The 22790-nt window shown below is 37.3% G+C and overlaps 1 long non-coding RNA gene across 2 annotated transcripts; it reads right to left on the bottom strand.

The window, feature by feature from the left end:
• Positions 1-683: 683 nt before the first annotated feature.
• On the bottom strand, positions 684-22243 carry LOC101710487 (uncharacterized). 2 transcript variants are annotated; one of them, XR_002386845.2, is made up of 3 exons: positions 22021-22243; positions 21388-21463; positions 684-4085 (listed from the first exon to the last, which is right to left on the bottom strand). It is a non-coding gene; the product is annotated as an uncharacterized LOC101710487 (long non-coding RNA). The 2 variants fall into 2 exon arrangements; XR_015444073.1 differs by lacking the exon at positions 684-4085 and adding an exon at positions 15184-17946.
• Between the last annotated feature and the right edge of the window lie 547 nt (positions 22244-22790).

The raw sequence follows: 22790 nt of genomic DNA, 5'->3' as shown, positions 1-22790 counted from the left end.
CTAGTTTGTCTTTGTTCCTCTTTACAGTGGCTCTGTGTTCTCCCTACCTGTGTCCCAAGGCTCAGTGTTCAATAAATGCTTTTTTTCCAAATTGAGGGATGTTTACAACAAGGCTGTTAACCTAATTTAGCTGCAAAAACTTGTCTGAGCATTTTTCTTTTGCCAACATCACCTGTCTTCTTTTTTCCTTCTTTTCTTTAGTAGCACTCAATTTCATATATGACTGTCACTCCTTTGCTTGTCTCACCTTTTCTCTAGAATTCATATTCTTCCTTGGCTAACTAAATAAAAATGCTAGGAGGATTTCTCCCTCCAATAAAAAAATCTCTTTTATCTCCACATGGCACTTTCTTTTTTTCTGATAGCTCTTTCATTTTAGTACTTTTTTCTTTTACATTTTATTTGGCATTGATTTTTCTTCTTGTGCTCAGTGAAGTCAGTTCTTTTACACATTCTATCATTCCTTTTCAAGTTGCCCCATATCTGCTCTTAGTTTCTCTTTTCTTCTTCTCAATACTTTTTTCTTTCTGTTCTTTTCCTTACTTCCTTTCTTATTCTCTTTCAGATTTTCTAAAAGACAATCATATTTTTTTTAGTGATTTTTCTTCCTTTCCTTTTTTTTTTTTTTTTTTAATTCTTAATACTTTTAAGGAAAAGAAAGATTTAAAGCATTGTTGGGAAGGAGCACACCTTCTATACCTGCCTCCCTAACCTAACATGTGCTTTGTGAGGGCCTTCGCCAGCCTGGAATCTGAGGTCCTTGGGCGGAAAGGCTGCTAGTAGCCCACTCCTCAGTGTTAGGCAACAGTGCCCTTTCAGCCCAGATACACAGATGTGTTTATTTTTGTCTTAAAACACTTAAAATGTTTTAAAAATTTATAATTTAGTAATGTTTACAACTTTTCAAAGTGCTTATACCTTATTCTTCCCCCTGGCAAGGTGAAGTAGGCTACATGATGTCCAGTGTGCAAACAAGGTAACCAGAGCAGAGAGGAGAGGAGGAAGTATCCTAAGATCTCTGGTCCTGCAGCAAATACTTGCACTGTGGGAGAAGTGCAGGCCTCCTGGAGGAGGAGGAGGTCCCAGGCCTTTGCCCCCCTCAATGCCATAGGCCAGTTTACCAGCACTTCCTCCTGTTCATGTCTCACAGGCAGTGTTTATGGCTCTGCTTCTCAACTACTAATAGCATTAGCAGTGTTCCCATCTGTGTGTCATTTGCCTTGGGAAGCACTGCCCAAGGGATCCCTCATGCATCTTAATTCCAGCCTGGCACCCCCAGTGGAGAGGCATTGAGAAATGGATTCCTGATTCTGGCTGGTTGGTGGGGGGAGATGATTCACTTTTAAAGATCCTTCTAAAACACTGTGGAATTCATCAGTGCCTCGTTGATAATTTTGTTTTGTGCCTGGAAATGCTTATTGCAATTTTTAAGAAAAGGACAAAGTACATTCCTCTTGTTGCTATTAATATAGATAATTGCTTTCATATTTTTGATCCTGTTTTCACTTCTGATTTCCCAAATAATTATCCATAATCATATCTGTTTGCATGTAGAGTATTATAAATGCCAGCCATTTCTTCTGTAGGCCCTAAGCTGAAGTAATATTGATTTCAAGGGTATTAGAACAAGAAGCCCCCATGAATAAGCTCAAGACTTGTTTTCAGCTTGAAGACCAGAAGCTGAAAATAGCAATGTGAGGGTAGCAGTTTATTTTCAGTTTTTAAAAGGGAATGCATGTGCATGATAAATTGTACAGATTATAAAAATGTGAGATTTCAACTCAGCAATAGTTCTATCAATTTAATGTCAACAATGATTCTCTCAAAGGAAACATGAACAAGAAATATTGTCTAATGGAGTTGATTTAGAAGTCCAAACTTTTCCCAGCATGAAACCAACATGGGAGAAATAATAAAGGTGATCCTTTGTGTTCATAGGGAAAGGGACTCCTCAATGGGACTTACTCTAGCTCCAAATGCAGTCAGTGTCTAAGGTGGGATCCTAACTCAGGAATTTTGACTCTTACTGAAGTGTTTTTCATTAGAAAACAGAGCACTAATTTATTCTTTCATTCAACAAACATTTACTGGGTGCCTGTGATAGGTCAGATGGAGGCTAAATGGAAGACACAAGGAACATATAGCTAAGCAGGAAGACAATGAGGGCACTCAACAGAATGACATCAGAGAACCTATGGAGTCTGCTGCAATGGGCAAAAGGGTTATGAAAACCCATAGAAATTACAGTTTTTGCTTTCATTGATTATTTGTTTTATGTTTATCCAGCATACTTACAAAATATGCCCGTGTTGTCTATTTATATCTGTTTTGTTGACTTTTAATATTGAGTATTAAATTTAGCTTATTTTTTTTCTCTAATTAACCCTTCTTTTAAACCTCTTAAACCATGGCAAATCTCCTCTTCCTTGGCAGCTACTCACTATATATGTGTGTGTGTATATATATATATATATGTGTGTGTGTGTGTATATATATGTGTATATATATGTGTGTGTATATATATATATATATCGTGTATTGTCCTATTTAGATGGTGTTCTCATCGTTAATCTTTATTAAATTTCATCCTGTTAGCTCTGTCCACCTCTCCAGTTTGCAATCCTCATTAATTTTAAGCAAGATCTTAAAGTTGTGGAGCATCCCCTTCAAATTTATTTAGCATATTCTGTTAATGATAGTGACTATTTCAAATCTGATTTACTTTTATGATTCCAAAGAGGAAAACAGACCTCTAAAACCTCTAGGAGGAAATAAAAGGAGGGTGGAATGTCTTCAGAAATTAATAATTATGATAATAACACAAACTATAAACTTTAAGCAAAGATATTTAGATACTGACAGTATAATTAATCTTTGTTAAATAAATTGGTTCAAAATACCTAATATGCTATTGAAGTTTAAAGGTTTTACAAGTGGAAGGGTATCCTTAAATTGGGTCTGGGTCAAAGATTATAGGCAGAATAGATAAAACAACTGTAGGAAACTTTATATTCACATTTGTTGATTTAAAATATTTTCTATTAAATGCATAAGAATCATGTTGTAGGTATTGATGACTTGGCACCCTATCTTCACCTGGAGAAGTTGGAGCTCCAAGGCCTGTGATGTTCTGATGGGGACCGTCGTTAACTTGGTGTGGGTTCTTGAAAAGTAGACTTGAGTGGATGGTGGAGCCTGCATTCCCAGAGTGCTTATTTGTCCCTCCCCCTGCCACAGAATGTGACTCTCCAACTCCTATCCTGTGTTCCACCAGATGCTGCCAACAGCCACCAAAACCAGCCAGATACCTCCTGTTTCTGACCACACAAGTCTGTTAGTAATGTTAACACTCTGAACTTGGAACTCTATTGTGTTGTTCTTGGCATCTTATGTACCCCATAGCTTTTGTTTTTTCTCACCAGCTCTTCTGTTGTCTCCCAAGTATGACATATAAACTGTAATTTATCCATCATTTTACCTCTCTATTGGCTTGTTCTTTAGTGGTCTTGAGTACTGTGGAAGTGTTGAATAGAGACCAGTTCTTAGACAATGGCCTGATTGTGTCTGTATGCTTTCATGTATTAGTGGTTCAACTCTTGGAATGTTATGATCATTAGGAACTGGCCATATATTATTCTCTAGTGTTCCTATATACAGAAGGTCCTTGGTTTCTGATGACTACAATAATTTTTCAACTTTATAGTGATGTGAAAGTCACATGCATTCAGTACAAATTGTACTTTGAATTCTGAATGTTGCTCTTTTCCTATGCTAGCAGTACACAGTATGATACTCCCACTGCATGAGGGATCCTGGAACCAATCCCATGTGGTGACAGAGCAATGACTGCAACTGGTGATATGTGAGTACAGAGGATGATGCACATAATTACCAGCAGTATAGAATACAGGGATCTTATTCTTCTAACATCAGCACTTCTCTTGCTGGAAGCTTCTACAACTTTTCATGTTTCTTCCTATATATGCACATATGCCTCTTTTTTTCTATTACTTTTCCCTTGCCAGTGAGGTTCCACCACATCCTCTTCATCCATAAACTGATACACCCAGTTTGGCCTGCTGAGCCTGCAGAGGGGAAGAAGTATTAAGTTGTGACTGTTATGTATCTGAGCCGTCTCTGAGGGCTTTACTTATTTCAGCCTGAGACTGACTTTGGTTCATGAGAACTGAGAGCTATGGAGGGGAAGCGCAGGGAGAATCTTCTCCACAGAGACCTCTGAGCTACTGGGGAGAAATGTTCTAGGTGAACAATTTTCCAAGAAAGCCAAATCCTGTAGAATTTATATCCTTGGTTGACCCTTTCCTTCTTTCCTTCTTCATTTTTTGGTATTTGATCTTATGACTGCCACATTTTTGTCATAAATGAATATCATTAGAAAAGTTGGAATGACATAAATTACATTGATAATATTGTCTATAATAATTCTGTTACTGAAAAGGTGCTTCAGATTTGTGGGACAGCATGTTTTATAATTGCTGAAACATACAAATCTGAAAGATGCATCACTGGCAAGTACTTCATTATAATATACTTAATATGTTAATATACATAGGAATATATAATATGTTGCTAATAATATAATATTAGGTATTATATGACATGTAATATATTTTAAAATGTATAATATGTGTGTGCTACAGCAAAAAGATAACCCAAATTTATATTCCATAAAATCTGATTATTCTTTCTGTTAAACCAACTAAGAAATCTTTGGTGCTAAGATTTTAGTATATCTGCTGCTGCAGTGAGCACTCTTTGGTACTAAGATTAGGAGAGAAAGGGAAAAAAAAAGAAAAGAGTGTTTTTCTTTTGTGATAAATGTTTTGCTAGTTTAGTGCCCAGGTCTGGAACTTGTTAGGTGGCAAGTGGTAAGTGCCATACAAAAGTTCTGGAACCATCTTCCTGCCTCTGAGTGTTGATAAGAGTATCATTATAGGGAAGAGGCCATGAAGATCCTATGGTTGAATCCAGGATCTGTGCAGCAGCCCTTCATAAGGAGTAGGAAAGTACCCTTAGCTAACTGAAGACTAACTTACTTGAGGCTTCTGGAAAAGGTCAGCAGTGTGCACAACACAAAAGATGACCTTAGAAGTGAGAAGGCTTAGAAAGGACAGAGGCAAGTTTGGGGAAATGCAAATAAATCTCAGGTGAGACACACTGAGTCAAGCTTCTTTGGCCAGGATAACCCAGGAGGTATGCAGTCCATATGCTTTTGGAAGAGGAGAGGCCACTGTGGGGACATACAGTGGAAATGCAATGAAGACTAGAAAGTAGCAATGGAGCCAGGATTGCTCAGAGGTGACCCTCAGGAATTCTGTTGCCTCTGCCTCTACACATCCTTTCTACCAGGCATTCTCTTTGGGAGGCTTGGATGGAATTAGAGACAGTGACACAGAGTAAATATCAAATCATTTAATTACAGAAAAAGATACTTTGTGCTGAGTAACCTGATTTTAGCTTCTTGTCCTGGTAAACTCAAGACTTAGCCAGCCATCAGGCCCCACGCCCCCTTGCCTTTCCTGTGCCTCCTCCTCTGTTTAATTACCAAAATACCAACGATACAGTGCTTTTATCTCTTGCTTTATTTTCTTGCCTGGGTTCCAGCTCGTACCAGACATGATTTTGCCATACTTTCACTTGGAGGCTTTCCCATCATCACAAACTCCATATGTGACAGCTGAGCTGATTTCCTTCAGCACATCAGGGTGAGGGGTGAGGACCAGTTCCTAGCTACAAAGGCTCAAGATGAGCTTGGCCTCACCTTGCTCACTCTCACAGCCAGCTAATTCCAACTTCTGTCAAGCTTGTCTTGTACCTTCCCTGACCCCCACACTCTGTACTCAGATTACACTTTAGCTTCTCACCTGGCTCCTTGACAACATCCCTTATGCCATTTTTCCTGATATAGTAATACCAGAACATCATTTTCCAAACATTAAAAAAATCAGGTGGACAAAATTTCAGAGACTATATTGCCAATGGAATAAAGATTGAATAACACCATACAGTTAGACAGAGTGAGAGCCAGAACTCAGGGTTTTTGTTACTTTATCTCCAGTACTTTTTCAACCAAAGTGCACTGTATCTTATGAATTTCAACAGAAATGCATTATTTGTTCTATTTCATTCCCAAATGCCTTAGATCTCTGCTCTTTGTTTTAATCTGTAAGCTACTTCAGTTCCGTTTGGTAGTAGGAGAGATCATAAAACTTAAGTAAATGAAAACAAATGTTGTTAAAAATAAAAATGCTTTTTGGAGAGACAGGTATAACTATATGAAACAAGTAGAACTCAGCTGTTATTTTCAGAGACAAATCATACTGAAGGGACTTGGTATTGGCCACCCAGGGGATTTGTGATTTGGGATTCTCCCTTCACAGATTCCTGCTTCCAGGAGATTATCTTTGACCTGACTCGGTTGGAGGGAGCTCTTTGTTTTAGGCCCTGGGTGTTGTTATGCTGTGATTCAGGAATATCTCAATAGCTCAATATTTCAGTATCACCAAAGGATAGAATATCATGTATCTAGAGAACACTAGCCTAAATCCCATTTTAACATGATCTAAATTAGGGCTGGGAGAATCTTAACAAAACTTACTTATTTCCAAGCAGTCTCTTACAAGGGACCTCTAGCTGTCTTCACAGCTGACTGGGTCAGGGAAATTGGCTACAAAAAGCAGAGAACTTTGGGGGAGTAGAGCTCCACAGTTGTGACCTTGCAGATGTTTGGGAAAAAATGCTTGACCACAAATCCTAGAGAGGAGGGCCATGCTGGGCTCAGACTCCCATGGGCAAAAGGCGCTCTATATCCATCTTGGGCACAATTATTGTCTCAACGATTAGTGAACTTGTTTCTTATTCCACCAAGTTATAACAAATGAGATATTGGCTCAATATATGAAGCCCTTATTTGGCAATTTTCATCTTCAATGCACTTTCCAAATGTTAACTAATTAATCTGCTTGACAGTGTTCCATTTAACAGTTGTACACGTTTTATGTTCATAAACTCTTATACACTTTTTATTGCTTTGATATTTCATTTCTGGTTTTTTTTCCTCTTGTTCTTTCAAGGCCAAATTAGTATAATTCTTTGCTGATGTGGTGCCACATCCATCTTGACCTCATTGTGATAGAAACTCAAATAAGGAAACAAGTTGAGCATGTGGGAAAGACGGCAGGAGAGAAGGAGTCCCTCCTTTGGGATTATCAGCAATCTCACCCAGAGGCAGACCTGGAGTTCATGCACCCACTGCCTCCAACAAGACACCAAGATGGAGTGTTTAAGACATGACCTTATAACAGGGCCTGGTATGCAGTAGGCACGCAACACTTGTATGAATTAATGTGCTGAAGAACAGCCATGAAACCCCTTCTACTCCAGTGTATTCTCTGCTTTCCTTTCCTCTACCCTTCATTCTTTTATTTTATTTTTCTAAGAGTAGGAAAAATTTATTGAGAGAAAGATAGCTTCTGTCTAAGAGAGACAGAAAGGGGACCAGAAAATGGGTTGCCCAGTCACTCAACTTCTCAAAGGTGTTTTATGGGACAAAGCCATAAGGTAATGCAGCTGGAAGGTGGGACAAAACTATAGTCAACTAGTAAGATTACAAGTACAGTCACTTAGGTAATATTGATCCAATGAGAAATCACAAGGTGGACAAAACTATGAATGACCAATAAGATTATGACAAGTATAGTTGCTTAGGTAACATTGATTAAATGGGGATCCAAAGGGAAAACAAGTCATATAGCAAGCATACAAGGAATGAGCAAGGATTTTTGGTGGTAAGGGGTAGGTCAGGGATCTTGGAAGATCTTTGTCTCCCACCTAGGTGATTGATACTTATTTAGAATATCAATCGTTGCTATTTATCCTACATGGGTGTGGTAGTTTCTCTTGTTTTACAATGCTGGCCTCAGTGAATGTCTTTTTTTTTTTTGGTAGCTGGGATCAAACTCAGTACTTTGGTTGCAAGGCAGGCACGGTGCCACTGAGCTAAGTTCCTGGTCCATAGTGAATATGTCTTGATTGTCCTCTGTGTTGGCTCCTTGGCTGTCCTTCATGTTGGCTCCTCATGGGCTGGCCCTGTCTAACTGCCTATAAGATATCTAATTAATTTACCTATCTACAATATCCCCCCCCCCCCCCCGTGAAGAAGTACCCCTAACTGCTGTGAGGGGGCAAAGGGCCAAGACCTTTCTGGCTACTTCTGGCTGAAGAGGGTCGTAGTTGTGATCAGCACTCAGAGTTACTCTACAGAGGGTCTATCTAAAGGCCCTTGATAGGTGCCAGGCATTGTCATCTTGGTAGCCATATAGCTTTGAGTCTGGAGGAGACAAAGCCAAAGAAACAGTTAAGAATACATGGGCCAAATAATAAGGTCAGCAGGATTGCTATGAATATAGCCAACAAGCATTTCCACCAGGAGGAACTAGTAATAGCCTCCCATAAAGAGGAGAAGGTCCAAGGGACTTCAGAATCTGACATAGAAGTCATATTGTAATTTAGCAGTTAGTTACGAGTTGTTTACAAGGTTGATCTGGTGGATCCTGGTAAAAGAAGTCTAGCACATTTGTCATTGGCATGACCGCTTGGAGTTTGGCAGCCACTAGGCAATAATAAACAAAATTTTAAGAAAATAGAGTATGTATAATCCAAGCATGAGTACTAGAATGGAAAGGCAAGTTGGGGAAAGACTTTACACTTAGAAACCCGTGAGTGATTGTAACCTGTTAGCTGTTAAACAATATATGAAGCAAAAAGACAAAAGTTAGAGCCTATGAAAGAAAACTATTACCTCCAACCAGTAATCTCAATGGAAGACCTCTAAAATGATATAGGGGAAGAGATGTAACTCCCAAACCTGCATGTTCTCTAAAATCAAAGCATGAATTGTAGGAGCAAAGGAGGTTAAGAGTAGGAAAAATTTATTGAGAGAAAGATAGCTTCTGTTTAAGAGAGAAGGGGGATCCGAAAATGGGTTGCCTCCCCTCTATCCCTCATTCTCACCTTCCTGTTCTCTCTGGAGGGGAGGCATGGCTGTTTGTCAGCACATTAATAAATCCAGTCAAAAAGCGTCAACTGAGTGCCTATGTGTCAGTCCCCATGGTAAGCACCAGGGAGATATAGAGTAGAGAGCAAAACAGATCTCAGTTTCTGTCCTCATGGAGACTATTTTAGTTACTTTTCTCATTGCTGAGACAAAATGCCTGACACCCAAAATTAAAGGAGAAAAGGTTCATTGTAACTTGCAGTTTGTAGAGGCTTCAGTTCATAATTAGCTGGCTCCAAGGCAGGGTGGCATGACAGAGGGGTATCACAGAGGAGAAACTGTTCACGGCAGGCAGAAAGCAGTAAAAGCAGTAAGCAGCAAGTGACAACCCTCTTTTATGTCCTTTATATCCAATCCAGGCTAACCACCTTTAGGGTGGGTAGCACTCACACTAGGGTGAGGCAGCCTTAATGCTAGCATCACATCCCAGCATCACATCCTGATCTCAGCATCATGCACCCCAGCTCCAGCCACCTCCAAAAGCCCCACCTATGACCACATGAGGCTTTGTGGGGGAACATCTGCCATAGCAGAGACCCAATCTGAGAAGTTTAGAGATCTGCCTTACACACCTTAATCAAACATTACCATACAGTTTATTCTTTCTATATCTATCTCTTTATTTTTATTTTTTATTAATTTTATTGGTACATTTTAAGTATTCCATATAATGACATTCATCATTGGAGGTTTGTACCTTTACATAGTATATCTTGATTCTTATTTTTTCCCCTTCCCCTGACCTCCCTTCAACCACTCCACCCCTCCCTATTTGCAAAGACCTTGTTTCCATTTTTTCATTTTCTCATATTAATTGCATTCCCTTCTTTTCTTTCCCCTACCCCTCCCACTTCCCTTTCCCCTTTGCACCTTTTCTTCCTATTTATACATATACGGGGCGGTGGGGGAGATAACTTTTTTTCAGAAAAGGAGAAAGGAGTCCTATATGTTTATTTTTTATGAAGTAAACTTCTAAAGCTTTTTCATTCATACCTAAAGTTCTGCTCCCAGGTATTAGTGACTAAAGCCACACTCCTACCACCTAGACCACTAGTTCTTGGATATTAAGGTTATGAACCTTGTTAAGAATCTGATGAGGTTGGTTCATCCACTCAATAGAAAAACTGTACATATAATTATATATTAATATACATAGATATATAAATACATATATATGAAAATATTCATGCCATTTTAAGGAGTTTATAAACCTTCTAAGGTCCATGGACTTTAGGTTAAGGAGTTTCATTTAGTCTCAAATTATCATTATTTTATAGACTTTATATTATTTGTTTCAGCTACCATTTAGATTTTATAGGTTGGAGAATGCCAATTATTAGCACTGATTTCCATATGAAAATGTCTTCACTTCTTTGGTTTTTGATGGTTTTTGGAACATTTCAGTCCTCGATAAGGTAGAACTTGAAATGCGGCATATTCTAACTACAAATATATCATTGCTTTAGAGAGTGGAATATTGGTTTATGCTTCATTTTGATCTTTTAGTAGAATCAGTGCCTTGTCTTTGGGGTATAGTCTGTAATGATGGCATGCTGCCTCTTCTAGATGTGCATGAAACCTGGGAATCCATCACTTTCCAGATAATTGGTATTACATGGCATTCCCGTGCATGTACTCGCTTACACGTGTCTGTAAGGAATTTCATCTGCCAGTTTTCTGCTCCCATATGCAGTCTTATGAAATTTTCACAGTTTTTTCTGCATAAATGGCATAATATTTCATTATTAAAAAGAACTTAGTGTCATGTGGAAACCTGAGGATTTTATTGTAAACAGTCTCTTGTTATGTCTTAGCATCCATTTGTGAGTTGGAACAATTTAAGAAGTATTTCTCATTGCCCTTCTCTCCTCTTTGGAGCCAAGGTCAGTTCTTTTCCAAAATAAAACAGTTAACTAAATTCCATGTTTGGTCCCAAATAATGTATGGCAAATAGTAACAGTGGGCATCTTTGTTTAGCTGGATTATGGATGACTAATTTTATCTTTTTTTTTTTTTTTTTTGCTTCTCTATATTTCCCACATTTTCTGTAAAGAACAGGCATTGTTTCTGTAATAAGAAATGTTGTATAGTGTGCATAGTTTTTCATGAAATCTTATCAAAATCATAGTATTTAAATAGAAGTTGCCTTGTAGATTCTGTCTTCCCACATGCCTCTTTAAAAATATTAGGGAACAAGCAATATGTGTTAATAAAAAATTGAAAAAAATAATAGGGAAGTCTAATTTTCTCTCCAGAAACTATTCTGCCATATTCTTCCTTTTTTTTTTTTTTTTTCCGATACCAGGGATTGAACTCAGGACCTTATGCTTGACAGGCAGGGGCGGCACCACTGGGCTATATCCCCAGCCCTATTCTGCTCTACTCTTAGTTGCACAGGGAATCAGATCCTTGGCCCTTCCCATTAACAACTTGCCAGTTGTCCACTAAATTGATCTGTCTAAACCAGGTGTGGTATTGCATGTCTATAATCCTAGCTCTCTGGAAGGTTGAGGCAGTAGGATTGCAAGCTCAGGCCCAGCCTGGGCAACATGGTAACTTAGCATGAAACTGCCAGAGGGAGCGGGGAGGAGGGAGGGAGTGAGGGAGAGAGAGAGAGAGAGGGAGAGAGAGAGAGAGAGACTGGTGATGTAGCTCTTGAAAAAAATATTGATCTTTCTACACAAGTTTCAGAGGATCCAAAATTTTCCCCTTAAAGTTTCTTCTCAATTTTCAAGAGGAGCTCATTTATTTCCAGTGATTACTCAATTTTGGAAAAGAAAATTGTGACAGCATGCATTATTGATTCAGCCAAGAACATCTAGTTTATTTATTATTATTTGATTTTGTACCTGTGACTGATCTGCTTCAAAAGTTAATTTAGGAGTGAGAATGTCACTAATGTCTTCCTTTATAAACTGATTCATTCTGCTAGTTCCTTTTCAGGCTTGCATGGACTTTTTATATCGTGATCATCAATCAATTGGTCTCATTGATCTCCTTGCTGTCTTTCTGCCTCCCATGTTTCTAACAAAGTTTTTATTACTGGGGTTGGTTCCTCAGAAATGTCCACCAGTAGTTTTTCAGTTTTAAATTTTTTATTTGTGTCTATTCCATTCTGTATGATAATTCTATTTTTTTCACTTGGGCAAATTTCTTTTTATTGTAATGCCTTTTAAAACAATATCTTTTCTTCTTAATCTTCACAAATAAAAGTATAGTTTTGCCACTGTTTTATTTAGAAGAAATTCCTTGTCTTTTCTCCATGGCTTTCATTTTCTCTAGGATTTCAAAATATATTTTCAAATAATTTTAAAATTTCCTTTGTGTTGTCATTTTAATTTCATTATTTCACATTTTTTCATAATTTCTTTTCAAGTTGGGCCCCATTATCATTGATTATTTTTGGCAGATTCAATTGGACTCTCTCAATTATATATAAATTATATATATTATATAAAGTAAATTATATAAAGTTTCTCCAAAGACACTCCCTCATATCCATCTCTCTGAACTGTGGAGAATAACCCCTTTCCTTTAAGTTCTAAGATGGCTTACTGTAGAAAGTAATTTTCTCAATCAAAATCATCCTATGATATAGTTCACTGAAATTCTTCATTGGAATTACTTGAGGTGATTTTGAAACTTTGCTATTTTATAATATTTCAGCCTCTGTTTTATTATCTAGATTGAGATTCAGCAAACATTTTATATGAAAAGCTAGAGCACAAAATTTTACGCTTTGCAGGCCATATGATCTTTGTTGCAACAACTTTCCTTTGATAATGTAGTATAGAAGCAGGCATGAATAAAAATAAATAAATAATTATGGTTGCATTCCAATAAAACTTTGTTTATGAGTGCTGAGATTTGAATTTTCTATAATTTTGATGCATCATGAGCTATTATTCTTCTTTCAATTCTTTCATCCATTAAAAAGTGTGAAACCAGTGTGAAATCTTAGCTTATAGATTATACGGAAATATAAAGTGGGCCAGATTTAACCCATAGGCTGTTTGCCAACCTTTAAACTAGACTTTTAAGTATGACATTTCTACTGTAATTCTATCATATTTTCTTTCCCCACAGAGTTTTACAACTTGTTTTTTCTTCAAGATTTCTTTAAAAACAAAGCCATCTTTCTTCCTGTGTGTCTACACCATATCCTTCCCTTAGTGTTTTTTGTTTGGCAGCAAGAGACTAGCTGGTTCCATACACACTAATTATATCATAGTCTTCATTTGTTGCCAAGTGTTCCCATATGGTCATTTTCCCGTATGATAAGTCTTTAATGTTTATTTGAAGCAGTTTTGCATAATGGATTGATCTTTCACCATTTCTCCCATCCAATAGTTCTTATATTAGGGTGTCCTTATTTTATTATTCTTTTTTTTCCAGATATACTCTCAGCCTCCTCTTTGATTGCTTTATTTGAATCTCAGGTATTATGTTTTCACCCATTTTCCTCCCCATTTCTTAATTTAAAACTTTCTGTAACTTGAAAAATATCTTAAACAGCTTCGTGCTATTTTGCTTCAGACAGCAGCCTACTTTTTCTACATAGGCTCTCTTATCTCCAAAGATATCCTGGTTCTTGATGATCTAGACTTCTTCCTTAAATCATCTTGTCTATAAATCCAGACTTTTCAGAATCTGTTTATCTTTAAAATTTTTCATAGAATTTACTTTACTTCAGAAGCTTGGATTGAAGTCATTTGCCTTATAGTTTTCCCAGGCATGATTCAAACTGAGTCCCTGTAATTGTTAACCATTTATCTTCTCCAACATCAGTGGTCTGTTTGATGAAAGTTATCATAGTTGTTATGACAGGCTGCTCAGCACATGGAACATGGACAATATAGTCTATTTATGAGTTAATTTATTTAATATAATGAACCAAATTTTTCTCTGTTCAGTAGCATTCCTTGTGCTGTGGAAGTTTTGTTGGTGACTCTGAGAATCTCTTAGTTAGATTCTAAATAATGATCAATTCTTGCTCTCACTCTATAGGTATTTTTCTTTAGTGTGATGCAATTGCATTGAAATACGTTTTAAGAAATTTGAATTTTTGTTCTGGTTTTATGACCTTAACCACCTGAACTAAACCAGTCTGGATCTGACATTTCTTTAATGGAAAAACAAAGAATTTTCTGTATCTCGTCATGAAAACTTAATATTCTGAGACTCTAAAGTGGACTGTGTGTTAGAAGCAATGACATGCCCAAGTGGTCTGATAACTGGCACGTGGAGATGTCATTTCTAGGACCATGGCACTTCCCTATGAAGTAAAGTCTTGTGGTGGTTTGATTGTTTGCACCCTTCAAAACTCTTTTTGAAATTTAATGGTTATTGTAACTATTAAAATGTGGAAACTTTAAAAGGTGATTAGGTCCCTGAAGACCCCACCCTCGTGAATGAGAGAGGAAATGTTGTCTCCTTGTTTTCTTGCCTTCTGCCCTCTGCCTTCTACCATAGGATGACCCAGATCTCAGGAGTGTGTCACATGCCAGCCCTTGGATCTTAGACTTCCCAGCCTCCAGACCATGAACTAATAAATTTCTGTTTATTATAAATTACCCAGTCTGTAATCTTTTCTTATAACAGTAAAAAATGGACTAACATAAGTTTTGATTGCTTCTTTTAAGTGATGATGAAAATGACTGTATCTATCAAGACCTCAAAGAACTTTTGAAAATTTCTTCCTTGACTAAGCATAAGAGGATCAGAGGCATAGGAAGGCAGACTTTTCAAAATGAGATAAAAGAGCCAGGTCCCAGAATTAATTATTAAATTTTATATATAGTAGTTTGAGTTTAAGAAATGCTTTATCATCAGTTCCTGAACACTATTTCTTATGGTTGTTGTATAACATTCAGTGTGTGCTGTTTCAGGTCCAAAGTTCAAGCTGGCTTTGACTTCTTAATTTCTAGTCATTTTTCATAAAAGCAGTGACTATCCAAGGTGAAAAATCTCTCTTTTTTCTGAGTTCTAAGACCAAGATTGTTTAAAAAATAAAGCAAACAGATTATATAGAAGAAATAACACTTAAATTAAGTAAAAAATTCATTCAGATTTTGGATTTGGAACCTCTGTTGGTAGAAATGAGACTGACTTGTGAAACATGATTAAAATATTTTATGTTAATATTAAATAATAGGAATTGAGACTATGGAATACTTTTTTAATGTTTCCTACACTAGACACATTTTGTATAGAGAGGTCAGCTTCTGTTGTCGTAAATTGCTGTCTCCCAGAGGCACTATTGAAAATGCATAGTGAGCCTCACTTCAGTTTTGACTGGTCTGTGATATTGACTGTTGACATGCATTTTCTTTTGATTGCTTTGCCTGTAGATTCCTGACTGCTTATTTTGCCTTTTTGATCTGGCTTTTGATTCCCTTTTTGGTCTGTACTGCTCATAGACCAAGCTGCTGCCACATGTAGGAAGCTTCCAGAGATATATAGAGGGCTCTTTCTACCAGGCAAATTTGGGATCTTACGATTTTAATTTCAAACAAAGAAAGAAGACTATGATACAGAGGGTTTATTTAACATGGTGCCTGCTAGATTAAACAAACAAACAAGTAAGAAGATGTGGTCTTATGAATGTAAAATAGCCTGGCTTATGTTTCAGTGGCATTCTTGGGTGGATTACCAGGCACATAAGCTTATGGCAAAGCATACATAAATGATGGGCTAAGGCTAGAAAAGAAGCCACTTAAAAATAATTGTCTTTAATTCTAAAAGACAGATATTTTATACCTCCACTCATATAAGGCACCTGGATTATTCAAATTTATAAAGATAAAAACTATAATAATGGTAGCCAGATACTAGGGAGAGTAGAGAATGAAGACTTTTTAAAAAATGGGAACAGAATTTCAATTTTGCAAGATGAAAAGTATTCTGGGGTAGATAGTAGTGATGCTAGTATAATAATGTAAATGTATCATCTAATGTTATTGAACTGTACCCTTAAAATGGTTAAGATGCTAATGTTATGTTGTATGTACTTTATCACAGTAGAAAATAGTTAAAATGATAAATTTTATGTTATATATATGTATCACCACACTTTAAAAATAGATAAAAAACAATTGTTTTTAGTTTATTTGGCTTATGTGTAATTTTTTTCTCTTCTTACAAAAACTCACTATATTAGTGGTTTTTCCTTATGAATTTGGTAATGTATCTTTTTAGGAAATATACCTTCTTTTTTTTTTTCTTAAATTCTTTTATTGGTACATTTTAGGTATACAATACGTTTACATTTATCACTGGGTGCTTGTACCTGTACATGATGTATTTTGGTTCGTATTTTTCCCCCATTACCTGTGTTCCCTTCACCCCCTCCACCCTTCCCTATTTACATAGACTTCATTTCCATTTTTTTTTCTTTTCTCATAATTTTTCCTTTCCCTTCTTTCCTTTCACCTTCCCCTCCAACCACCCCTACCCCTTTGGGCCTTTTCTTCCTATTTCAAATTATCAATTATTCATTTTAATCATTTTAACCCTTATTTACACTTTCAGTTTCTCACACTAGAGAAACTCTGGTATTTACATATGTGTGTCCTATTTATTTCACTTAAGAGTATGGCCTCAATATGCATCCATTTAGTTATAAATGTCTCTAGTTTCTCATTCTTTATGGCTGAGTAGTACTCCATTTTATAAAAAACCCCACATCTTCCTTATCCAGTTTCCAGTTGATGGGGACTGGGGCTGTTTCCAAGCTTTAGCTATTACAAACTGTGCCACTATAAACATGGGTGCACATAGGAAGTATACCTTCTGAGAGTTGAAATTATTAAGCAAAGAAGAATTCAAGATGGTTACTGTGAGGTTTCTTCCAGTGTGCCATGTATATTGAAATTATACAATTTACTTTAACATTTCTTTAAACCATCAAACAAATTAATTACTAAGAGCCCTACTAATTCTGGATGTATAGCACATATAGCTTAGTTCTCTTCCTTGTGGCAATTTCGTACTTCACTCAGCTTTACTCAGAGTGTTCTCCAACTTGAAAATTTAACTTATAGTCAAATAAGACTTATATAAGTCTTGTAAGACTTATATAAACCTATTTGCCCAGTTCTATAAATTTGATATCTAGTGATGTCCAGTTTATCAAACTTTTAAAAAAATACATAGAACAGAAATCCCAAATCAGCAATGTTTTCCTAAAATACAGACATGTCTGGGTATTCATTCTAAACATCCTAAAACATGTATTTGTTTATAATGAAGGACCTAAGAAGGGGCTTATCTCAATAGAAAAATTAGAGGCTTATCTGTTTGTCCAGGATGTGAAGGTTTGAAGAAATTGACACATAAACCCTCTTTATTTCCCATCTAAATTCTAAATCAAATGATAAAGTGGAATAAAGGAGATGGAGAAAAAAATGTTATATTTGTTATGCTACTAGAGAACATGGCTTAGGAGTGGCATTATAGGCTTCTATCTTGCATCTCAGAATTAGACAAAGCTACCTACCAATCACAGGCAGTACCAGGCTCCCAGTGTGGGTACTGAGCTTTTAGCATTCAGCTTTGGCATGTGGAAACTGTGGCAGAGCTCATGTCTTGCAGAGGCAGGGGAAAATTCACCAATAAGGTAAAAGCATTCCTCTTTTGTAGGGAAGAGTGAATGAGAAAGGAGATAGAGAGTTTCTAAGAGTGGCCTCTCACACTGCCTTCAAAGCTGAGGTCTAGAGTGTTCCCTCCTTCTATCCTTACTCCTGCAGCACAGCTTGCTGTCAGCTTCTGAGCAGCTGTCTGTGAGTAAAGCATGGTGCTTGTTACTCTGGTCCAGTTCCTGTGGAAGGGGCTGCTTTCAAAAACCAAAATAGAAAAAAACAAACAAACACCTAAAAAAGGAAAAAAAAAAAGTAAAGTGAAAAAGCAGCATTGTTAAAAGTATAGGCCTCAGGGACCCTGGCTTTTCCACCTTAAGCAGAAATTGGAGACAACACTCCATACTGATGTCTCTACTCTGGACTGTGGGTTGGCAGCAGCCTTCATGGTAAGGCCAACAGGCATCAGTGGCAGTGATGACAGCTTGGAAATAATAAAAACAGCAATAATGATAAAAGCTAATATTAATAAACATTTGCTACATGCCAGGAATTCTGATGAACAGTTCACATGCATTATATCATCCCTTTAAATTTTCATACTATGACTGAAAAATAGAAAGTCTAAATAAGAATTACCCACAGACCCATTACCTCCATCTAATAACTGTTCACATTTCCTGTGTTTGTGTCTTTTTTTTCTTTTTGGTGGAAGTACTTTAAACTTAAATTACAGATGCTATGGCATTCTACTTCTCAGTAGTTCAGCACAAATGTCCAAAAAGTAAGAACATTTAGGACATAATTGTGACTGTTAATCCTGATATGTCAATTTGGCAGTGAGTTTTTTTTTTTCTTTTGGTACGGGGGATCGAACTTGGGTCCTTCAGCTTCCAAAGCAGAAGGCAGAACCACTGAGCTAAATCCCTGGACCTGATATGTCAATTGGTATGTTAAGAAACTCCTAGTGGATTAGTAAATCAAGTCCCTGGGTGTGATTGAGTGGGTCAAAGGTGTGACCTTGGAGTAATTTATGGCCCTTTGACCCTTCTTTTCAGGTCCTTCTCTTGCTCTGCTCCCCAACTGCCATGAACTAAGTGGCTTTACTCTACCACACCTTTCCATCATGATGTTCCTGCCTTGGAGCCAGCAGCTTATGACCTGAATTTCTTGAAACCAAGAGGCAAATTAAACTCTTCCTTTAAGTTGTGGGTGTTGGGTATTGTGTCTGAGCCATGGGAAAGCTAATACAATAATCATACCATCATTATCATCCTCAACAAAATTAACAAATCTCTAATATCATCTAATACTCAGCTATATTCAAATTTCCCCAATTCTTCCCAAGAAATGTCCTTTATAGCTCCTTAGCTTAAAACAGAATCAAAGTAAATGTTGCATTTGATTTTGTCTCTTAAATATCTTTTAATGTAGAAAAGTCCTTTCTTTTTTTTAAAGTACCAACATTACATTATTAAAAAACTAAACAAAACATGACAGTGGTTTTGAAGACACCAGAACTGTTATTGTTGTTCAAAACATCCCTACTTCTGTGTTGTGTGGTTATTTTCTTAATAGCTCACTTTTTTTTTTGGTACCTGGGATCAAACTCGGGACCTTGCGCTTGCAGGACAGGTGGAGGCACCATTGAGCTAAATCCTCAGCCCTGTGTGGTTGTTTTCCTGTAGTGTCATTTAACCTACTCCCGACCCCAGTATTGAAACACACATGCAGATCAGGTTAGGTATTTTGGCAAGGATACTTCATAGGTGCTTTTCACTTGGACATCATCTGGCATGGCATTGGCAGGTGACTAATTTCTGGTTGTCTTACTATTAATAAAATTATAATTGACTACCAGGTTAAGGTGATGAAAGCCTAATCTCTCCGTTGTTGAGCTATATTGGGCACACCTCACAACTGTGGTTATCGTTCACTCTTGACTGTGATCAGAGCTGTAGTATCTCCCCCAAGAGTTTTCATGCTCAAGCACCTTTTTCTCCCGACTCCTATTTGTAGTGTCTAACTCACTTCAGAGGCATCGCTAGCCTTTTATTGAGCCACATCTTACCATAGTGGGTTGGTGTGAGAGAAGAGGATAGTGTCAGAACTATTCTGGGTATTCCCAGGATCACTAGTAGGAATTTATGAGAGCAGAGTAGAAAAATAATTTAGTAAACTCCCATTATAAATCTTACATTTTTGTCTGTTTACATGTTCACTCTTAGATTATTTTGGCCTGCAAAAAATATGGTTACAAGAATCCAACATGTATTAATAGCTACTTTCTTCCCCCTTAATGACATAGGTGTGGGACTGAGTCTCTGATGTTAGTGACTTAGGAAATATAAGGAGGGGCTAGGAAAATCATCCATCAAAGAAAATCATCCATCATTCTTTTTTATTTAATCTTGTATTGCCAGAGACCATTTCTTCTTGATTTTGCATGTGAAGTACTATTTCCCTGTATGATTATAAGTCTTTAAGGATATGCTTAATTGTTTGCCTTTTAGGAATGATGTTTGTGGGAAAAGAAGCTGGTCTTATGATGATATGATTATGGGCAAATTAGTCAGTTTTTGAGTTAAGTTTCCTAGTTAGTGAGGTAGGGTCATAATACACATCTCACAGATTTGCTGTAAGGATTAATTCATTAATTCATTCATCCATTCATTTCACAAATGTACTATGTGCCAGGGTCCCTCTAGGCAGAAAGAATTTGATGTGAACTTCAAGAGCAAGTCCCTGTTTTGGTGAAATTTTCATGAATCATTTAGCAGGTGAAACGTCTTGCCTGTTCTAGTTCATAAGGAAAGCTCAGAAATTATAATTTTCTCTGTTCCCTGTGGTACCATAGTCAGTGCCTAGCACTAATTTACACAGCGTCATAGTGGGGAGTCTGTAACAAGTTGAACTGACAACAAAAATGCCTATGGGCTCATGCTTACCACCATGGGTGGGAAGCAGAGACAAATGCTTCCAGCCTCTTTTGTCTCTTGGTTCAGATTGTAGCTTTGACATGGAGAAAGTCTTAGAAATAAGGAAACAGAAACTTCCTAATTGAGCCTGTTCTGGGAAAATGTAAAAATAGATATTCTATAAAAACTATATATATATAAAATAATATATATTTATATATATAATAATATATATTTATCTATATTATATATTATATTTTATATATATCCTAATATGTATCTCATATATATCCTATATATATAATGTATATATTAGGAGAATGGCTAAATTCCTAGAATATTTTACTTAGAATTTGGATCATTTCAACAACTCACTTGAAACTTCTCTCTCATACTTCTAATGGTCTTTCTGTGTGTATTTATTTGGCCTGCCCAGTATGGACTGTAAACTCCTTGCAGACAGTAGTGCTGTTTTACACAACATTTTACCTTGTACAGTTATGTAAGCATAATTAATGCTCAAGGTATACTTATTCTAGAATTACAGTAAAATCCCCAACATTAACTATTCTGCAGAGGCCAAGGTCTGGTCAGCATTTCACTGTTCCAGATAGATGTATAACTTCCATAGCAGACAAGGCTGCATAATTCTTTTATACTCTGTATTTTGGTCACACATTGCTATTCCACACCTCCAAGCATTTTCTGCTAAAGAAGCTGACTGAGCAAACCCATGAAGATATTTTTCATTTCCTTTGATGGAGCATAATGCTTTCGTATATAAACACAATAACACAGTCATTACATATGCACTTACATTATTGTAGCCGCTGTGTGCTCAGCAACACTCCCAGCCAGGCAGGGAGCCCGATAGTTCTCTTTTCCATTCTGATCTAAATTATGTTCATAATAAAAGAGTTTTCAGTCAAGGTAAATACAATTTCATCCCAGCATAACATCTATATTCCTGCTTTCCTCCTCCACCTCCTTTTAAAAATTCCTTTCCTTTTATTCTAGGTCACTCACCCTGATACACATGAGATTGTCCTCTAGTGGGGAGAACAGCCATGCTCCTCAATGAACTATAACAACACTTCTAAATGCATCTCCTGTAACATACCTCTGTGATTTGCAAAAGTGGGAATAAATCAAAGCAGGGAAGAGATGCCACATTAAGCCAGAAGCTAAATGTTACATCATGTAGCACGAGGCTGGGGAAGAGAGAGAGCCTGCTTTTTCCTGGCAGCACAATATCTTTGTGCTCGTTACCTCCGCCACAGCTCCATTAAAACAATCATTCTGAATCTGCGGGAAATTGTCACCTCTCTCTTTCCTGCCATGGCAGCTGGTATTGGAGGCTGCAGACATTGCTCATTCCCTTCAAGGTTCTTAACACACACGCAAAAAAGAAAATGAAGCTTAATTTATTAAAAAAAAAGTGTCAGCTTACCCTGAGGCTCAGCGCAGGCACGAGGGAAAAAAAGAAAAGATAAATGTCTCTAGGTGAACTGGCACCGACTGTAATTCCACACTCACTCTGCTGCTCTTCTGTATGTATCACATTAATCATGCTGGATGGTTAGGCATTTCAAAAACTTAAGCAATTTTAAAACAAAGATGCACCATTTTAAAAGCACAATAACATAGCTGTAGTTTGTGATTCTTTCTTTGTATCTGGCAGTGAAGCTAAAAAGTGTGCTGTATAAGTGAGTGTAAATAATTAATGCCAGGGAGGGGGACAAGTGGGAGACACAGAAAAGGAGCCACCACTGTCTTCTCCTTTCCCCTCTGTGACCTTCCCCGGACCACAGGGTGGTCCAGGTCTTCCTATTTACTGGAAGCTTAGCTTTATCCTGGCTCCTGTAGGGATCCAGACAACAGATGGGCAGTTTTTACACAACCCTATCACTTTACCCCATGGAATTTAAAATGCCAATTTCCCAGACCCCAGAGCCTGGCAATGGTCCTGGGGCCTTGTATGCTCTGTTCCTAATGACTGAACTATGTTTTTGTTCACATTACCTTGCCATCCCCATGTGAGTCCTGCTTCCTATGTTGGCCATCCAGACAATGACTGGCCACCCTCAATCCAGTGGAACCCTTGGGTTCTCTGTCTTACTGGAATTGCCTCTCTCCTCTAGGAAATCTTGATGTTCGCTGTGGCCTGACCACCACTTTTTTTTGGCCATGACATTTGATCTGCAGGCCCAGCTACTTTTG

The sequence above is a fragment of the Heterocephalus glaber genome, unplaced genomic scaffold, assembly GCF_053883595.1.
Source record: "Heterocephalus glaber isolate CG9 unplaced genomic scaffold, H.glaber_assembly_v1.0 deba00001593, whole genome shotgun sequence".
Lineage (NCBI taxonomy): Eukaryota > Metazoa > Chordata > Mammalia > Rodentia > Bathyergidae > Heterocephalus > Heterocephalus glaber.
Note: the sequence above shows the minus strand (reverse complement) of the source record. Positions and strands in the feature narration are given on the sequence as shown.